Source organism: Cebus imitator, unplaced genomic scaffold (genome assembly GCF_001604975.1).
Source record: "Cebus imitator isolate Cc_AM_T3 unplaced genomic scaffold, Cebus_imitator-1.0 Scaffold789, whole genome shotgun sequence".
NCBI lineage: Eukaryota > Metazoa > Chordata > Mammalia > Primates > Cebidae > Cebus > Cebus imitator.
The window spans coordinates 103,585-123,318 of record NW_016108104.1 but is presented as its reverse complement, the minus strand read 5'-3'; the positions used below and the strand labels follow the sequence as shown (position 1 = coordinate 123,318).

Sequence of the window (19,734 nt, the reverse complement as noted above, 5' to 3'; positions counted from 1 at the left end):
TCATCTCCACCTGCCTAACCTTCTGTGCCCCCTCAACTGAGATCCCACCAAGTACCAGATAAATCCAACCTATGTTTTCATTCCAGATTCAGCACCCCACCTTATCCCTTGTGACTAGTTTTGGGTACATACCAGAGAGCCCTTCCTTGAAGTCTACTAGGTGATGGAGCAGCGTGTGTGACTGGACATTGATAAAACTCATTGTCTCAATATAGCATGGCAGTTTTGGGCCCCAGTTCTGAAGTCGGACAAGTATGGATTCCAACCTGGAACATGCTCCTATGAACTGTGGGGTTTTAGGGAAGATATTTAACTTTACTGAGCCTTGGTTTCCTCTTCTGTAACATGGAAATAATAATAGTTTTAGCTCTCAGAGCTCTTGAGAGGGTTAAATAAATTCATATTGGTGAAAGTCTTATTTGGTGATATTTGATAAGCTTTCAACCAATATATCACTGCTAAAGCAGGCGCTCTCCAAAAATGCTTCACTTTGGAAATAACTGTCCCAAGTTTACTGAGGGCTTGAACTTTTAGCAGGGAAGGCAGTTCTCAGGGATTCAGACCTCTTTCTACAGGAAGAGAGAAAAATAAGACAGAAAAAGAGAACTAAACAAAAGAAGAAGGGAATTGGACATACACATATACTCCCCAAAGACACATGAGGTCTTACTCTCTACCCAACTAGTCAAAGTTTAACATTATGTCACTTTTGTTTTAGATTATTTGAAAAAAGAGATATAGTTGAGGTTTATTGTGTATTCCCATCCAATTCCTCTCCTTCTGCAAGCGTAACTGTTGTCTTAAATTTGGTATTATTTCCACATGTTTTTCTGCTATCATATGTATATATAAAATTCAAAACAATAAAGTTTTGCATAAACAATATATAGCATTGTTTGAAACCTTATACAAATAGTATTTATAACCAAACTGTTAGTTGCCTACTCAATATTTTCTTTTATCTCGCTTACAGAACATGCACTTTATTCTGATCAGCAATTTGTCCAAAAAAGGACTACGTGTCCCCCCTCTTCTTGTGGCTATAAGGGCACAGCAAAGGTCACTGGGCTCCTTAAAGTGACTCAGCTGACAGGTATATCTTCTGCTTTTCTTCCCCGTTCCTTTCCTCTTCCTATGTGAAACATGACTGAGGAGGACGTAGCCCCAATAGTCTTCTGGTTCATGACACCACCTTGATGATGGAAAGCAGGGCTAAGGATGATGACACAGAAACAACTGGGTTCCTCATGACCTTGATCCCTCCATGTAAACTTTGGACTGCCTACCTCTAGATTTATGTTATAAAGAAATCTTTATCTTGTTTAAGCCACTTATTATTATTGTTTTAGCAGTTGTTAAATGTGGCTGAACCTAACCCTAAGTAATAGAGACTCATATGTATCATCTTCCTAATGGAACTTTTTGCTCAACTTTATATTTTGTTTCCCAGCATTCTGCTTGTTTTGTGAGGCAAATACAGTGTTTAAAGCACCTATTATGGAGTAGGTGGGCTGGTTCACAGCCCAACTCTGCCACCAACAGCTATGAGACCTTTAAATACTTAAACTTCTCTGCTTCTTACTTTCTTCATCTATCAAATAGTACCCCCATCACAGGGTTGTTATGAGAGTTATATGAATTAATATTGACATGCAAAGTGCTTATAGTAGTACTTACAGCAAAATAATAGTTAATGCTAATACAACATTATTATGTGTTATTTATTCATGAGTTATAGTCCAGTTTTAGCTGCCACGTGATATTACACTTTATAGATATGTTACAACTTTTTTATTCTACTGTTTGATGGTCATTTAAGTTGTTTCCATTTTTAACATTTACTAAATGATGGAATTAATATTTCCGAATGTCTCCTTGTGTACATGTATGCAAATTGCTTCAAGTTGTCTATATAGATGTGAAAATGCTGAGTCTAAGAACAAGTGCACTTTCAACATGGCTTAATAAGGCTAAATTCTTCCCAAAGTGGTCACAAAAATTTGTATGTGAAAGTATCCATTGCATCTCATCTTTGCCAAATGTCAACTGTAATTAGAGTTCTTATTTTTCACCAGTCTGATGGTATAACAAGGCAACTTCACTGTTGTTTTAATTTGCAATATTCTGATTATTAATTAAGCTGAAAATAACTGTGTTATTTGAAGATATTTGGGTTTATTTTCTGTGAATAACCTGTTCGTGTCATTTTTTATTTTTCTATTGGGTTATTTATCTTTTCCTTTTCAAATTTGTATATCTAATAATGTTACAAACATCCCAATCTGTGGCTTACCTTTCCATGTTGTTTAGGGCACAGAAAGTTTAATGTAGTGAGACTTATCAATTTTTCATTATTGATACCTGCATTCTAAGAGTTCCCTCCATACCTCAAGACTATAAAGCTATGCTCTCGTATTTTGTTTGAATCCTCACCCCGCCCCTCAATGAGGCAGATCTTTAATGCACTTGGAATTTATTTTTTGTGTTCAAGTAGAAAGAGGTTTTTGTTGTCATTGTTTTTTTTATATGTTATCGATGATCTCAACACTATTTTCTGAGGAGTCTGTCTGTACTGACTTGCAAAGCCATGTCTGTCATGTAACTAGCTCGCATATGTACACAGGTCTGTTTCCTGGCTCTCTGGTTTGTATCGTTTGTCTGTTTGTTATCATGGTGCCTGTATACACTGTCTGAAGCTCAATCTCTAAGGGGTCTTTAATCCATGAGGCAATTCAAGAACCTTGCAGTGTTGTCATTGTGCAGATAAATCAAATCAGAGTCAGGATGGATTGTTTCCTAGACAGACAATTCTTCCATCGTGATGTAGAACAAGTCTCAGTGCCACAGGAACATAGCAGAAGGGCAGAATAGATTTAACTCAAACTTGCCTTTTACTTCTCTTCTCAATTTATGCTGTGATATTACAGATTCCAACACCATACATGACTTCTGCCACCATCAGAGGCTTCTCTGTATGATTCTGTACTCAGCAGTGCCCCACCCTACCCTGCTGGACAGGGAAACCATTTGTCTTTCTAGTGGTCCAAAAGAAAGGAAAGCTGCCTGGGTGTCATATCTATAGCCTGGACATTTAAGAAGCACTTGTGATAGAGAACATTATATTGGAGATGTAAAAAGTCACCAAATCTTCACATGTACAACTCTAAAGAGATTGAGAAAATTGGAATTAATTATTCACTCACTAGATGGGGAGTTATCTCCTTGGCTCTTTCATGAAAGGACAGAATGAAGTTATTAGGAAGTGGAAAGGGGCAGGGGATGAGTGAAGCTACCTACACATGTTAATTTGCTTTTATCTTAATTTCCTGTATCAGAATAATAAGCCAAAAACCCCCCATAAAGAATGCTAGTTTTGTTTTAAAAATCAGACAACAAAACCTTGACAGCATCCTACATATGTTGCAGTGGTTATCAACCTTCCTGGACACCAGGGAATGTCAGTGGGTCTGCCTCAGTGGCCTCAATCAGATGAGCATATAAAAAGCAATGCCCAGTGGTTTTTCTAAACTTCCATAGTCTCTTGCCAACAACTGAGGTTTAACGAAGAGGGGAAAATTAGACCTCAGAGACTAAGTCTTCAGCAGGTAGATATTTCCTAGAGACATGTGCAACTCCCAGCCCCCATCAGGCATTCTGGCCAGGGCACAGCACTCTATCATTCTTTTTCAAGCTTGTAGCGTCTGATTGATTTCTCACTGTGCTGCTTCTTCAAGTCTCCAAGGGCATCTTGCCATTCAAGCCACAGGAGTACTTAAATGCTGAAGCCTGTTTCTCTACTTTCTTCCCAATTCTTTTTCTGTCTTTTCTCTTCCTTCTCCTGTTTCTGATTTTGTGAGTTTGTGGTCTTGTGGTCTTATAATAGGAGATTCTTAGTCATTTTGACTTTGTACTTCTACTCATCTGGTATTAATAAGCTTTTCTTTAAGAAAAAACAGATTAACAACTTTGGTCTATTATTCTTCAGAAAGACGTACTTGGATCTGTGTGTCCCTATTCAGAAGATAACATGTGCATATTGCAATAAAAGAAAAAGAGTATGTGATATTGTCACATGGCTATGGAAAGTCTCTCAAGAAATTTACTTGCTTGCAATTTAATCTGTCTTATAATAACCAGAGAGCCCCTTCAGCGTCTCAAATGGAGCAAGAAAGTTGTGATTGGCTGTCATCAGAGCCCAGGGTTCTTGCCTTAAAAAGCCAGGTTGCTGCCCAGCAATGCCAGCTCAGGGGGGTCTTAGATTTGGGGGATCCCACTGTAGTGGAAGAGTTAGAAAAAGTATGACTCACATTAGAAAGTCACTCAGTATTGTTTCAGATGAAAATAAAGAGGGCCAGGCACGGTGGCTTACACCTCTAATCCTAGCACTTTGGGAAGCTGAGGTAGGCAGATAACTTGAGGTCAGGAGTTCAAGACCAGCCTGGCCAACATGGCAAAACCCCATCTCTACTAGAAATACAAAAATTAGCTGGGTGTGGTGGCGGGCACCTGTAATCCCAGCTCCTAGTGAGGCTGAGGCAGAAGAATTGCTTAAACCTCGGGAGTGGAGGTTTCAGTGAGCCAAGAAAGAGCCACTGCACTCCAGCTTGGGTGATAGAGCAAGACTCTGTCTCAAAAATAAAAATAAAAAAGAATAAAGAAATATTAAACCAACAGTCCACAAATCTTTGACCCGTTGGGTCTTTTGGTGCCCTGAGGCTATGTGTCATTGTGACACTAGGGCCAGTCTCACTTTTCTCTAATTTGAAATGCTTTCTAATTTGAGAAGTGAAAAAAATCACCCAGGTGAAATCTGAATAAAGTCTGGCTGTTTAGTTCATTCTCCTGTATCAATATTACTTTCATCATTTCTGACCAATGTATTCTGATTAGTGAGATTAGGAGAATCTCAGGTAAAGAAACTCTCTGTATTATCTTTGCAATTTTTCTGTAAACCTAAAATTACTTCAAAATAAAAAGGTTATTTTTAAACAAACTAACCAGAGCAATCATAGATGTCTCAGGCTACGGGGGTAAACCTAAGTGGAATTCTGGCTCACACTGAGGTAGAAAAATCAAGAGCCAAGGTGTCTGGGCTATGCTTTGGGGACCTGATTTTAACTCTACTACTAACTATTCTTGTGACCTTAAGCCACTTAACCTCTCTTCATTTTTATTGTTTATTATACAAATTACATTCATATTAATTATATAATAACACAGGCAGACCTCATTTCATTGCTCTTCACTTCATTGAATTTCCCTTTATTGCACGTCACAGATATGGCGTTTTTTACAAATTGAAGGTTTGCAGCAACCCTGCATTAAGCAAGAATACCAGCATGAGTTTTCCAGCAGCATGAGCTGGCTTTGTGTCTCTGGTAACATTCTGGGTATTCTCACAGTATTTCAAACCTTGTCATTTATATTATACCTGGTATGGTGATTTGTGATCAGTGATCTCTGATGTTACTATTGTAATCTTTTTAGGGCACCACAAACCACACTCATGTAAGGTGGCAAATTTAATCTCTAAATGTGTGTGTCCTGACTACTCTGCCGTCTAGCAGTTCCCCATCTTTCTCCCTCTCCTTGGGTCTCCCTAATCCCTGAGAAACGGCAACACTGAAATTAGGCCATAAATAACCCTACAGTGACCTCTAAGTGTTCAGGTGAAAGGAGGAGTTGAATGTCCCTCACTTTAAATCAAAAGCTAGAAATGATTAACCTTCGTGAGGAAAGCATATAGAAGCCAACAGGCTGAAATCTAGGCCTCTTGGACCAAATAGTTAACCGAGTTGTAAATGCAAAGCAAAAGTTCTTGAAGAAAATTATAAGTGTTATTCCAGTGAACACACAAATGGTAAGAAAACAAAACATCTTGTGACACAGATCACAAGATGAAGAGAGTTTTACAGAGCTGGATAGATGGTTGAAGCTTCTATCTCTGTAAAACACCTTTATTACTGATAAGAGAGTTTTAGAGCTGGATAGAAGGTCTAAACAGCCACAACACTCCCTTAAGCCAAAGCCTAATCCAGAGCAAATCCCTAACTTTCTTTAATTTTATAAAGGCTGAGAGAGCCGAGAAAGCAGCAGAAAAAAAGTTGGGGCTGGGCAAAGTGGCTCACACCTGTAATCCCAACACTTTGGAAGCCTAAGGTGAGCAGATTGCTTGAGCCCAGGAGATTAAGACCAGCCTGAGGAAAATGGTGAGACCCCATCTCTACAAAAAAAAAAAGCACAGCCAGGCACAGTGGCCTGGCACCTGCAGTCCCAGCTACTTGGGAGGCTGAAATGGGAGGATTGCTTGAGCCTGGGAGGTTGAGGCTGTAGTGAGCTGAGATGGTGCCACTGTACTTCAGCCTGGACAACAGAGCAAAACCCTGTCTAAAGAAACAAAATATAAAAGAAAAAGAAAAGAAGGAAATATTTCAAGCTAGCAGAGATTATTTAATAAGGTTTAAGGAAAAACAGCCATCTCCATAATATAAAACTGCAAGGTGAGGCAGAAAGTGCTAATGCAGAAGCTGTGGCAAGTTATCAAAAGATCTAGCTAAGATAATTGGTAAAAAGTGGCTACACTAAACAATGATTTTTAGTATAGATGAATTTTTAGTGTAGACAAAACAACCTTATATTGGAAGATGTCGTCTAGGACTTTCATAGCTGAAGAGAAGTCAATACCTGGCTTCAGAATATCACATTACAGGCTGACTAGTTACAGAATAATGCAGCTAGTGACTTTAAGTTGAAGCCAGTGCTCATTTACCATTCCTAAAATCCTAGGGCCCTTAAGAATTATGCTAAATTTACTCTGCCTGTGCTCTATAAATAGAACAATAAAGCCTAGAGGACAGCACATCTGTTGATGGCATGGTTTACTGACTATTTTAGGGCTGCTGTTGAGACCTACTACTCAGAAAAGGAAAAAATTCAAAAGATTACTATTTGGCCTGGCACAGTGGCTTATGCCTATAATCCCAACTGTTTGGGAGGCTCAGGCAGGAAGATCACTTGAAGTTAAGAGTTCAAGACCAGCCTAAGCAACATAGGCAATTGCCTCTACAAACAAACAAACAAATTAGCCAAGTGTGGTAGGTTACATCTGTAGTCCCAGTTATTAAAGAGGGTGAGGTGGGAGGATAGCCCCGGAGTTTAAGACTGCAGTGAGCTATGATCATGCCACTGTACTCCAGTCTGGGTGACAAAGTAAGATCCTGTCTCTCAACAACAACAAAAAAAGTACTGCTCCTTAACAGTGCACCTGGCGACCTAAGAACTCTGACACAGATCACAAGGAGATTAATGTTGTTTTCATGCATGCTAACACAACATTCATTCTGTAGTTTATGCATCAATGAGTAATCTTGACTTTCAAGTCTTACTATTTAAGAAGTATGTTTCAGTACTTCTTAAGGCTACAGTTACCATCCCATTTATCAGTCAACAACCGTAACATCAAGACAAAATTCTCCAAAAGCAAAAACATTATGACTCTTGTGAGCTCTGATGATGGCTGACATTTTCTAGCAATAAAGTATTTTTAATTAAGCTATGTATTTTTTAGATATAATGCTATTGCACACAGTAGACTACAGTATAGTATAAGCATAGCTTTGATATGCACTGGGGAACCAAAAAAATATATGTGACTCACTTCATTGAAACATTCACTTTTTGCATTGTGGTGCTCTGGAACCAAACCCATGATCTCCACGTTATGCCTGTATATAATTACAATACTATAAATTATTATAAATATTTCAGAAGAAAGGGCAATCAGATGCATCAGTAATATATGGAAAAATTAATAATTATCGATTGTCACATCCTTCAAACCACAATTTCATTATATATTAAAATCCAATATGGAGAAATTCACTTCTGCAGATCTTCTAGTTGAGCCAGACAGTTTCAGTTCCAGTGTATATTCAGTTCTAGTATATGGAAATGTCAAGTCATTTTTTAGAAAAGAGGAAACTAAAGGTTTAGGTAAAAATAAAAATGATACATAGAAAATAGAGATTGCATCAACTACTATCAAATTGTGATCCTAGATGTGTTCCCTGGTTCTATTGGGAAAGCCTTTTCAGAGACAGGGAAGAGCATCCTGTTACAAGTATCTTGGCCAGAAACTTCCTGAGCAGAGTTAAAAACTTGTAATCCTGTGTAATGGGAAAGGAGTTTCAAAAACACTTCCCCAATAATTCACCAATCTCAAAAATTCAGTTCCTCATAATTCCCTCAGATCAAAGGAGCCAAAAGTAAAAAGCAAAGCCGTGAGTCATAAAATCAAAATAATTTTTGTTTAATATTTCATAACAGATGTTAGCTACAAACAATTTCAAGTTTCTTGTGTCAGGAGAGGCAAGCGGTAAAAAGATCCCAATTGAAATTGCATCATACACGTTGTTAACTATATGAATAAGTGTCATTTATATTGACATTATTTAGCATGCTACTTTGATTGTTTTGCTTAAAGTGTTTTTTGTTACACTCCCAAAATTTGGTCCAAAAACAGGGAACTCTATTATGATTTCTCAAGTTCCTTAACCACAAATACTTCTAGCTGGAGATTTTGAGGAATTTAATGCCTACAGCTGAAAAGAACCATTATAATATAAGCCCAACCTACCTCAAAGGATTGTTTGGGGAATAAAATGAGATGATAGAAATAAAGATCTTTGGAATATTTTTAAATAAATTTAAAGATTATTATGTTTTATTCATCAAATAAGTCAAGTATTTCTTTGTGCCAGTCATTGTACCTAAGAAGGAGATGTAAAGTGATGACTGTCCTCACAAGGCACTGGGATACAGAGGTAAGGGCTCCCAGAAGCACTGGGGGATAGAGGGCAACTGACCTCACAAAGTACTGGGCTAAAGGTGTTACAGTTCTCTAGAGGCACTGAGGTAGAGTAGTGACTGCTCCCAGGAGGCCCTCAGGAAAGGGGTGACTGATCCCAGGCGGCACTGGAATAGAATGATGTCTGCTCCCAGGAGACACTGGGGCAGAGGGTTGACTATTCCCAGGAGTCAATGAGGCAGAGGGGTGACTGTTCCCAGGGCCATTGGAGTAGAAGGGTGACTGCTCCCCCAAGAGACACTGGGGCAGAGGGGAGACTGTCCCCAGGAGGCATTAGAAGGGTGGCTGCTCCCAGGAGGCACTGGAACAGAGGGATGACTGTATCCAGGGGGCATTGGAATAGAAGTGTGACTGCCTCTCGGAGACACTGGGGCAGAGGGGTGACTGACTGTTCCCACAAGGCATTTGGTAGAGGTGTGACTATTCCCAGGAGGCACTTGGATAGAGGAGTGACTGCTCCCAGGAGGCACTGTAGGGGGTAGTGACTGCTCTCAGGCAGCTCTGGGGTGGAAGGGTGATTGCCTTGTAGAAGCCCTCAATCCAGACTTGTACAGAGGCCCACTACCCAGAGCTAAGGGCTAAAACGGGATAAGGAAGAGTACCGTGGAGCAATGCAAAGCCCCTCAATCATAAATTACCTAGGTTTTTCGAGCATGGGAAATGGGTTACAGCATGCTGGTAATGATGGTGTGTCAGTGGGAGAGAAAGATGGACACAAAAGAAAGTAAAATAATTTCCTTATATCTAGAATGTGAAAGAGAAGATAACAAAAGACAAAGCTAGGAAGAAAGTCTGTGTGTAGTTTATGAGGGGAAGGAGTTGTAAATTATGTTTAAGTTTTGTTCCTTATGCTATCTGAGGGAAATTGAAATCAGAAAGGGTTTTAAGCCAGGAGATGGCATGAACGAATCTAGAGTTTGGCGACGTATTTCTGATTTCACTGTGGAAAAGAGACTAGCGGGTGCAAAACTGGCAACAGAGGGACAGATCATGAGTCCAAGTAAGCACAGCTAGAGAGGACAGTGGCCTGGATGGGTTTGTGGCAATGGGTCCAGAGGAGAGTGAAGCAAACTGACACATGTGTAATGGGTTACAACCAACAGGACTTGATAGCTGATTGGATATGTGAGGAGAGAGAGGAATTAAAGCCTTGGGCAATGGAAAGGGCAGGGCTGCTGTTCCAGGAGAGAGGAAATAGGGGGCAAGTACAGGTGTAGGGGTAAAGATACTGAGGCTGTTTGGAGGCAAACAGATTGATGTTCTCAGGGACATCCTAGGGGCAATGTTCAATAGACAGTTGGATTTTTCTTGAAATTCCTACCTGCTTTGGGACTAGAAGTTTGAAACATATGGAGATCTTTTGAGAACCTTGTTATTATTAATCTAATAAAAGAGGAAAAATAATAAAATTGAGAGGGTTCTGTTATTCTTTGGAAGTGTGAGAATGTCCAGCCCAAAGCACATATGAGAAAGTAACTCGGCCAAAACAGAGGAATAAAAAGGTCTCCATTTCTGAGAAGAGAATCAGCCACTTAGCCATTGAGTGCTGTGAGATCACTTGCCTTTTATGGAGAGTCAAGGCTGCCATTTGGGGAAGAAATAATCTGCCCTCTGGAAAGAATCTCTTATAGTCACGCATCCTTCTGGACTTCCTATGAGTCAGGGTGATAATTAAACTTGAGATGAAAGTGTTAGAGATGTATATGGGCCTTAAGGATGACTTTGTCCAATTTTCTCATTTTACAAAGGAAGAAACTAGGGTCCAGGGAGAATAATGACTCGCCCACGGCCACACAGCTGGTTAGTGAGATACAGAAGCCAGGTATCTTGGCTTAGCGTACCTTGTCCTTTAACATTTAGATAAAAATCGCTTGAATCCCCAACCCACATCCAGAGGAAAATCTAATGCCACTTCCTCCACAACTTCTAAAATTCCTCTGGGACTTAGGTTTCTCCCAGACACCACCAGTTCTGATTTCCAGAATTATCTGTGTTTCTCATTCTCCAGTCTTTCTTGTGGCTTTTCTTTAATCATTTCCCTTTGGCCAGAAGCCAAAAAAATGGGACAGCCCCTTCTTCATGACTTCTAGGCCCCCAATCAAACAATACCTTTCATAGTTGGCAACTGTATTTTGTGAAGTTTTACTAACAGTTTTAAAGTAACATGGAAGGACATTATACCATATGATAACATTTTATGTATTTCTATGTAAACATTGACTTTAAAAAAAATTCTCTGCCTTTTCCTGCCAACACAGGCACCAACCTGCTTCCGTCTTATCTCTATTTCTCATGATTTGCCAACTAATTTGCCCTCCCTTTCCCTCTCCCTTTTTCTTTTCTCCTTAATTCTTGTCCCCTTGCCTTTTGCCCCACATGCTGATTAAAAGTATATTCCTTCCCCAGGAAAACTCTGAAGACAGCTACTCTAATATCAGTTTTTCTGGTCCCACATCACAAATTTGGTACCATGCTCTCTGTGCTAAGCCAGATACCTAGTCCATTAAGGAAGCCGCTCCAAAATTTCCCAGCCCTGCTCCATGCCTGCCCCCACCCCAGTTTTTACAGGGTGTACTAATTGGTATGTAACTCATGGATCATGTGTATGTTTGAGTGAGGTGAACTGAGCCAGTCAATGTGGACTATTGTCTTTTAATTGCTTTCAACTTTATGGACTTTGAACAACTTTTATCACCTCTCAGCTCAGCACTGATTTATCCAGCTTCTGTGAGCTATTTATTTACTTTTAATTAGATCCAACTTAATTATTTTGTCAGTAAAACAAACCAAAAGAATCTATAAAACAATTTTTAGGTGAAATCACATTTCTGCCTAGAGGGATATTAAAAATGAAATTATGCATCTCATTTTACCTGTCTCTTATAAAGAAAATATTGCCGGCACTGTCTTTTTATTCCCCAAGATCTTTTGCCTTTCATTAGGAAGAGACCTGGGAGATCAGGCTTAGAATGAAGGGAAGAAAATGGGAAAAGATAGTTCAGGTTTTTGAGGGAGAACACATAGGTGAGTGTATAAGGTAGTGTCTCTCCAGATTTGCTATTTGGCAACCCCTACATTAGAATGACCTGGGAGCTGGTTATGAGTACAGATTTTCCACCTCCATCCCCAGCACTTCTGATTCAGGGGGTCTGATATGGGGGTGAGAAATGAAGCCTCTCATTTGCCTATTCTTGTGCTTTCTGGACTCATGCCTGCCTCTGGCTACTCAACTCTCTGATTCACTAATTGGCTATTTCTACTTCCCCAAGATGTTTGCCTTGTCCTTCTCAGTCAACTGTGTTTTCTTACATCTCTAACAACTTCTGATCCTTACCGTCTACCATTTATTCAATTTCCCATTGGTAGCCTATTCAGTACCTTTTCATGTAAATATTTCTCATCTCCCCAACCATTTTATTATGTTAGGGACTCTGCATTACTGATCTTCCTCTCCACACTTCACCTTGTATCCTGCTTTCAGTTCTGGGCTCCCTTTACAACACTGGTGTGTCCAAACGTCTTTAGTATGCCAGTGTATGAAAGATCTATATCTTTCAGAGATCAAAGGTCTCTTCTGTCATCAAAGAATTTACAACTTCTGCCTGAGAGTATCTATAATTCTTGTATTATTTAATTGAGAAAATACATAATTACAAATCCTACCATAAAATTAATAATGCCTTTGAATAAAATTGCATTATATTAATCTCAACAGTATCTACTGCATGTAAAAATAGTGGCTTGGCAGGACGTGTTGGCTCACACCTGTAATCCCAATACTTTGGGAGGCTGATGAGATCAGATTACCTGAGGACAGTTTGAGACCAGCCTGGCAAACATGGTAAAACCCCATCTCTACTAAAAATACAATATTAGCCAGGCATGGTGGTGCATACCTGTAATCCCAGCTGCTCAGGGAAGCTGAGGATTAAGAATCACTTGAACCCAGGAGGCAGAGGTTGCAGTGAGTTGAGATTGTGCCATTGCACTGCAGCCTGGGCAACAAGAGCAAAACTCCATCTCAAAAATAAAATTGTAGCTTGCAGCTGGGCACAGTGGCTCACGCCTGTAATCCCAGCACTTTGAGAGGCTGAGGCGAGCAGATCACCTGAGGTCAGGAGTTTGAGACCAGCCTGGCCAACATGGGGAAACCCTGTCTCTACTAAGTGTACAAAAACTAGCCAAGTGTGATGGTGCATGTCTGTAATCTCAGCTACTCAGGAGGCTGAGGCACAAGACTCTCTTGAACCCAGGATGCAGAGGCTGTAGTGAGCTAAGATGGCACAGTGGCATACTTTAGCCTAGGTGACACAGTGATACTGTCTCAAAAAAAAAAAATAGTGCTTGCCTATGTATAAAACATATAATATGTTCCATCTATAGCCAATACCAAGAGCACATATGAATTCTCTGGCATCTTGCTATCAGCAGCCTTCCTCAGGGCAATGTGTAGGCACCAGAATTTAGGGGCAACTCTTTTGGACTCAGATTTGAAGATACCCAAATAGGAGGGTGTCAGAGCATTTGGAAATTATAGAATATCTTCTTTCAGCTAACAAGGCAGTAATGTCAGGTCTGGCTATACCCACTGCCATGCTGCCACAGACCAGACCTCACTGGATTAATTCTATACCCAACTCTCTGAAGAAATGTCATGTAATCTGGGACTTGGCAGAGAGAGTCAGTGCTCTCTAAATAGTACATGTTAGAAAGATAAATATTCTGTGTTCTCACTCATATGTGAAAGCTAAAAAAGTTGATCTCATGGAAGTAGAGAGTAATATGATAGTTAACAGAGGCTGGTAAGGGTTAGGGGAAATGGGGAGATGAAGAAAGGTTGGTTAATGGGTACAAACATACAGTTAGGTAGAATGAATAAGTTCTAGTGTTCGATAGCACGGTTGGGTGATGATAGTTAATGATATATTGTATGTGTTAAAATAGCTAGAAGAAAAGATTTGAAATGTTCCCCACACAAAGAAACATTAAATGTTCAAGGTGATAGATATTCTAAATACTCTAATTTGATTACTATACATTGTATGCCAGTAACAAAATATCAAAGATACCCCATAAATATGTACAATGAGCCTGGATCCCTGAGTCACTGGATGGAGGAGAGTCACCTAGACCAGCAGAGTCTTTCTTCATGGGTTGTTTTAAGCCCGTGAGATTTGGGGCTTTATTTACTTTACATCATAGCCTAACCTAGCTTGACTAATATCCTAGGTAAAGAGGAAAAAAGAGCTTTCAGGGAAAGCAGAACTACTAAATGTCTAGACATAGAGAAAGGGATAATCCAATGTTTAAGAATATGGAGAATATTGAGCAAAAGAAAAGACACAGGGAGGGACTGGATCATATGGAGTAATGTAGGTCACAGTGAGAAGCCTGAATTTTATACAAAGGCAATCATCATCATCAAGAGCTTTAAGAGGAGAACTGGCATGTTCTGATTTCCACCTTAAAAAACTAACTCTGGCTGCTACATGAAAACTAGATTGGAAAGTGATAGTAACTTTTATTAGCTTGGAAGCACATGAAATGTTGAGAAGCAAATGGATTTGAAAAATATTTAAAGGGCAAAAATGGATAAAACTTAAAAATAGATTGGCTATAGTAAATGAAAGAGAAGTCAAAGGTTACTCTTAAGTCATTAAGGTAAACAGAGATGCTATTCATGGAAACGGGTACTACTGAAATTAAAGTGAATTTTGGAGAGCATCCAAGAGTTTTAGAATTGTTAAAGTTGAAATACCTAGAAAACAAGTAGAAATGGCAGATCAGCAGTGGGATATTTTCATCTAAAGTTCATGAGAGAAATCTGAGATCCGAATACACCAAATTGGGGACTAGCTTGCAACATAATTTGTGATACTTTAAACTCTAATGAACTTGGCAGGTGATGAAGTGTAATGTGGCTGACTAGAAACATCTTCTTGTCTGTTTAAAAAATATTCTTTCAGATATAGGTGATGGGGAGAAAGGCAGCAAACCACATTGCCATGTATGTACAGATGCAACAATCTTGCATGTTCTTCACATGTACCCCAAAACCTAAAATGCAATAATATATACATATATATAATATATATATTATATATATAATATATTATATAATATATATATTATATATATATTTGTCCTTGGAAATCTGTTGGAGTAAAGCTATTGTCAAGTAGGGAGCTAGGAGAAAACCAATGAGGGGTTACGAGCTTTAATTGACTCAAGGACTAGTGATGAGGGCTGAGTGAGGCATGTTGAAGTTGCGTGAGTCATGGAACAGACTGTCCTTCTATTTTTCCTTTCCCACAAAGGCCCATTCGATAGGATTACATTTGTCATGTGTTTTAATTACCTTCTACAGAATTGTATCCTTTGATTAGTTTTGTTTTAGATGGTTGCTATTTCTCACCCTCGTCTCTCTTTCCCACTAGTCCCCACTCTCACCAACCAAAGACAACAATCCCCACCCTGCCCTGCACACATTTCTTCCTAATGTTTCTTTCTCTCTAGAGGAAGTCAGCTTCTGGCATCCTAATTATAGGACACGTTTTGTAGCCTGTGAATAAGGCACAATCACGGCTCTTGTTCTTCCCATTGGGAAGGACAGAGCACTTTTTTGTGCTCATAAGAACTGATTCCATAAAAGCAGCTATATGTAGATGCCTATAGCTGAGTACAATGCAAATGGGAATGCTAAAGTTCAGCCTTCCCCAAGGCTTCTAGTGTATGCAAACTCTACTGCAGAATAAGGTCTCCCCTTAGACTACTCCTTTCCCATGAAGGCCTTCCTGAACTTTCCTGGGCAAGTCCAAACTACAAAACTAATGGAGGGCCTTTCAAATGGCAATTTCTGTTTTCTGGCATGTTTTTTTGCAACTAGATATATTTTTTGAATCTAAAACGCCATCAATTTAATAATACGGACTTTGCGAGTATAAATAAATAACCAAACACTAACGTAGCAATTGTGTGAAACAATCTAGGTTCAAAAATATTAAAATGTGGGAAAAGGACATCTTGTATTCTAATAAATACAGCTTTTACTGAAATGGGTTAGGAAGAAATGACAAGTTCTACAGAGAAATCTCTCTATTCCCTCTTGTGTTTGTTTCATCATCTGTAATTGTGTTTCAGTAAAATCAGTAAAAGACTAAGTGATGGCCATTCCTCAAGTGAATCCAATCAAAATAAGTAGAAAAAGCAAAATGAATGAGAAATTTAAAATGAGATTGTTTTACTGCAAACCCTTCCTTGACCTACTACAATGCTTGAGGGAATGGATAGGAATCTGGCTCACTGAATTTTTTTATTGAATTCAAGGTTGATGAGAAACCTGTTGTTGTTGTTATTGTTTTGACTTTGTGTTGAGGGGAAGAAACTTGCAAACCATGTTAGCAGCCTTTCCTGCATTAGTACATAAACCACAAATAATGAAAATGACTAATCCTTTCTGGGCCAGCGGTGATGTTTCTGAACCTGGTTCCCGGAACAGCAAATGGAGACTTAGAGGTGCAGGGCAATGTTGTCATAAGGAATCAATAGTTTTTATTTTAATAAAATTAGTTCCTGTCAGTGCCTATTTTAAAAAAGCAAGGCTGTCAAACCACTTCATTTTGGTATCAAGGTTTAGCTGAAAGCCAAAGTTAATATTGAAGCTTTTGGCCAGGCATGGTGGCTCATGCCTGTATTCTTAGCACTTTGGGAGGTCAAGGCAGATGGGTCACCTGAAGTCAGGAGTTCAAGACCAGCCTGGCCAAAATGTCAAAGCCTGTCTCTTAAAAAAAAAATTTAGCCAGGCATGATGGCAGGTGCCTGTAATCCCAGCTACTCGGGAGGCTGAGGCAGGAGAATCACTTGAACCTGGAAGACAGAGGTTGCAGTGAGCCAAGATTGCACTGTTGCACTCCAGCCTGGGTGACAGAGTGAGACTCTTTCTCAAAAAAAAAATAAAATAAATTGAAGCCTTTGAGAAGTGATTTCATCTAAAGTAAAATACATTGCAAATGCTCTTTGGATATGGTAAAAATTGAGATGATTCAAAAACTATTGTAATTTGTGAAAAGCTGATATAATAATTGATTTGAAGATCTACTAACTCCAGATCTGCTATTTCTTCTACAGTGGTTGTTGTTTGTTAACTAGATGTCTAATAGGAAACCTTTTTTTTTTCCCGGAGAATTACACATTTGGTCCTCAGGGTAGAGTGCTTTAAAAACTCCTGTAGTTAACTGATGGCCAAACTTTCTTAAATTTTAATTAATTATAATTTTAGGGTCTTCTGTTACTTATCAAGAATCTAAATGTAGATTAAACTTAATTTTATAGATGTTTCTCCCATGGTCCTAACCCACTGATATACTTTTTAGAAAATTGTGCATGGAGGAAAACCAGTTCTCAGTAAACACTTATTTCTGCTTTCTAGCCTACTTGAGTTCTTTTCTCCATTGCTTGAAGTCAACATGTTTGCTGTAGCCACAAAAGACTTACAAATATGGCTTTGTCTCCCTAGGATGCTTACTTACAGAAACACAGCACACACACACACGCACACACTCAAACACACTCATATATATACACACAGTAGTACACCATCCAGCCACCTCTCACCCATTCCCTGATCTCAGTTCAAGCCCCACCTCTTGCGAGACAAGGTCCCATCCCTCTGTAATGTGCTCTCACTGCACCCTGCTCTCTTTTGTGGCATTAAATAAAAATTATAGGAGGCCATTGTTTTGGACAAAGCTAGGCCCCAAAAAACTAGACTAAAAATTAAAAAGGAGCCACTTTCACCAAGCTAAAACTAAATTTGTTATCAACCTTCAGAGAAATCGAGAGAGAGAGAGAATTTCCCAAATAGGTCAGTTTCAATTGGCATGAAAAGCAAGTTGCCCTGCCTTTAACCTTACAAAAAAGGAACCTGATGTTAAACAGTCGGTTATTTTTCTATTGTTCTATTTCTTGTTCCTGCCTTACAAGGAAACTAATTGTAAAATAACCAGTTCACTTTTGTTTTGTGTTTCTGCTTTCTTCAGGCCTTTCTATAAAGCCAATCTCCTCTGCCCAGCTCATTGGCACGCTGATTATATTTTATGAAATAAAGTGCTGCCCAATTCTAGAACCACAAATAAAGTTAATTAAGATCTTTAAACTAAACCTGTTCTGATTTTGTCTTTTGACAGTGGCATTTTTCCTGGATGGTAAATATATATTTATTTCTAAGAGTATGGATTTAAAATAGCTCAGCCACCTAATGTAAGCTCAGGTGGAGAGGGACGTGTGTGTAGGTTTTACTCACCTGGTATATAAACAAGAATTCAATAAGTATTTGTTGATTCAATGAATAACTAGTTGATTTATCCCCTAACAGTGAAAATGGAACTTGCTAGAGATGGGGTTTATTTGAGCTCACTAAAATGAAACAGAAAGGAACTGGAGTCCATTGGAAATGTGAGCCAGGCGGGGTAGAGAAAGCTTGGGAGAGAGAAACAGAATTCCTCAGAAAACAGAAGTTAGCCCAGCTTGTTAGTCTAAAGGTCCCCATATAGGACTGTCCTTCTATCACCTAGAGGACATTGTGCCCAGAAGAGAATAAGGCTGGTGCTTGAGAGGGTCCTCACTTCAAGCCCAAGGTGATCTGAGTATAAATTAGCAAAAGTAGGCAATCCTCAAGTTATTTTTAGTGGGAGGTGCCATTTCAAAAATCTAGAATAAGAGAAAGCCTTTACAGCTAAAAGGAACTTAGGGAGTTCTTCAGGCATGCCCCACCCTAAACTTTCTGCAAGCAGCAATAAACCACACCTCAGCTCATGGGATTTTACAACCCCTCTTTGTTTCCTGGTCCATTCTCAGGAAGAAATACTTTATTTGCAGGGGAGAGGGGCGGTGGGTCAAAGAGCTTCCTCCACCCCCGGTCTCAGTTCCTTCAGCCCAGGCTTATGTGCTTTGGCCAAAATAACGCTTGGAATCTGCACTCACAATGTGTCACTTCCCTGGCACTCCTCAGACTCTTGCCCTCAACATAACAGACTCAACAGGCCATCTGACCCTGGGCTGCCTCTCCAGTCTCAACTCCTGCCACTCTTTGTCTCCCGTTCCATGTACTCTACAGCAGGAGTCCCCAGTCCTGGGCCATGGGCCCGTAGCGTTCCACGGCCTGTTATGAACCAGGCCACACAGCAGGAGGTCAGTGGCAGGCGAGCTCTGTCAGATCAGTGGAGACAGTAATCAAAGAAATGCAACCCTATTGTGAATTTCGCATGCAAGGGATCCAGGTCATGCCCTCCTTATGAGAACCTAAGGAATGCGTGATTTTCTGAGGGGAAACAGTTTCATCCCAAAATCATCCCCCAACCACTGTCTGTGGAAAAGCTGTCTTCCATGAAACCGGTCCCTAGTGCCAAAAAGGGTGAAGACCACTGCCCTATACAGCACCCCATGAACTTCTTCCCGTTTCTGGAACTCATTCTTCTACCTGCAGCATTCTTCCCCAACTTCTCTACCTAGCTAACTCTTACGTTTCTTCAGGTAGCTTTAAATTAATGTTCCTTTTCCCAGAAGGCCTTCCCTGACTCTACCACTGTGTGTGTGTGTGCACATATGTATATACACATACATGTACATATACAAGTACACATATACACAAACATATACATTTTTTCTGACCCATGGAGACATCTGGCCGTTTAAATACTTTGGGGTGCATTTCCTAAAAACAAGAATGTTTTTATGTAAACCACCATATAATTATAAAAATCAGAAAACTTGAGATTGTTAAAATGCTATTACCTAACTGTAGTTCATATTCAAATTTTGCCCATTGTCCAATAATGCCCTTTATACTCTTTTATCTCCCCCTAGTGTAG

The 19,734-nt window shown here is 39.5% G+C and overlaps 1 protein-coding gene across 2 annotated transcripts in view; it reads left to right on the top strand.

The window, feature by feature from the left end:
- Positions 1–19,734, top strand: part of LOC108297298 (probable phospholipid-transporting ATPase VB) — a 232,912-nt gene that overhangs the window by 129,483 nt on the left and 83,695 nt on the right. The window lies entirely within an intron of this gene.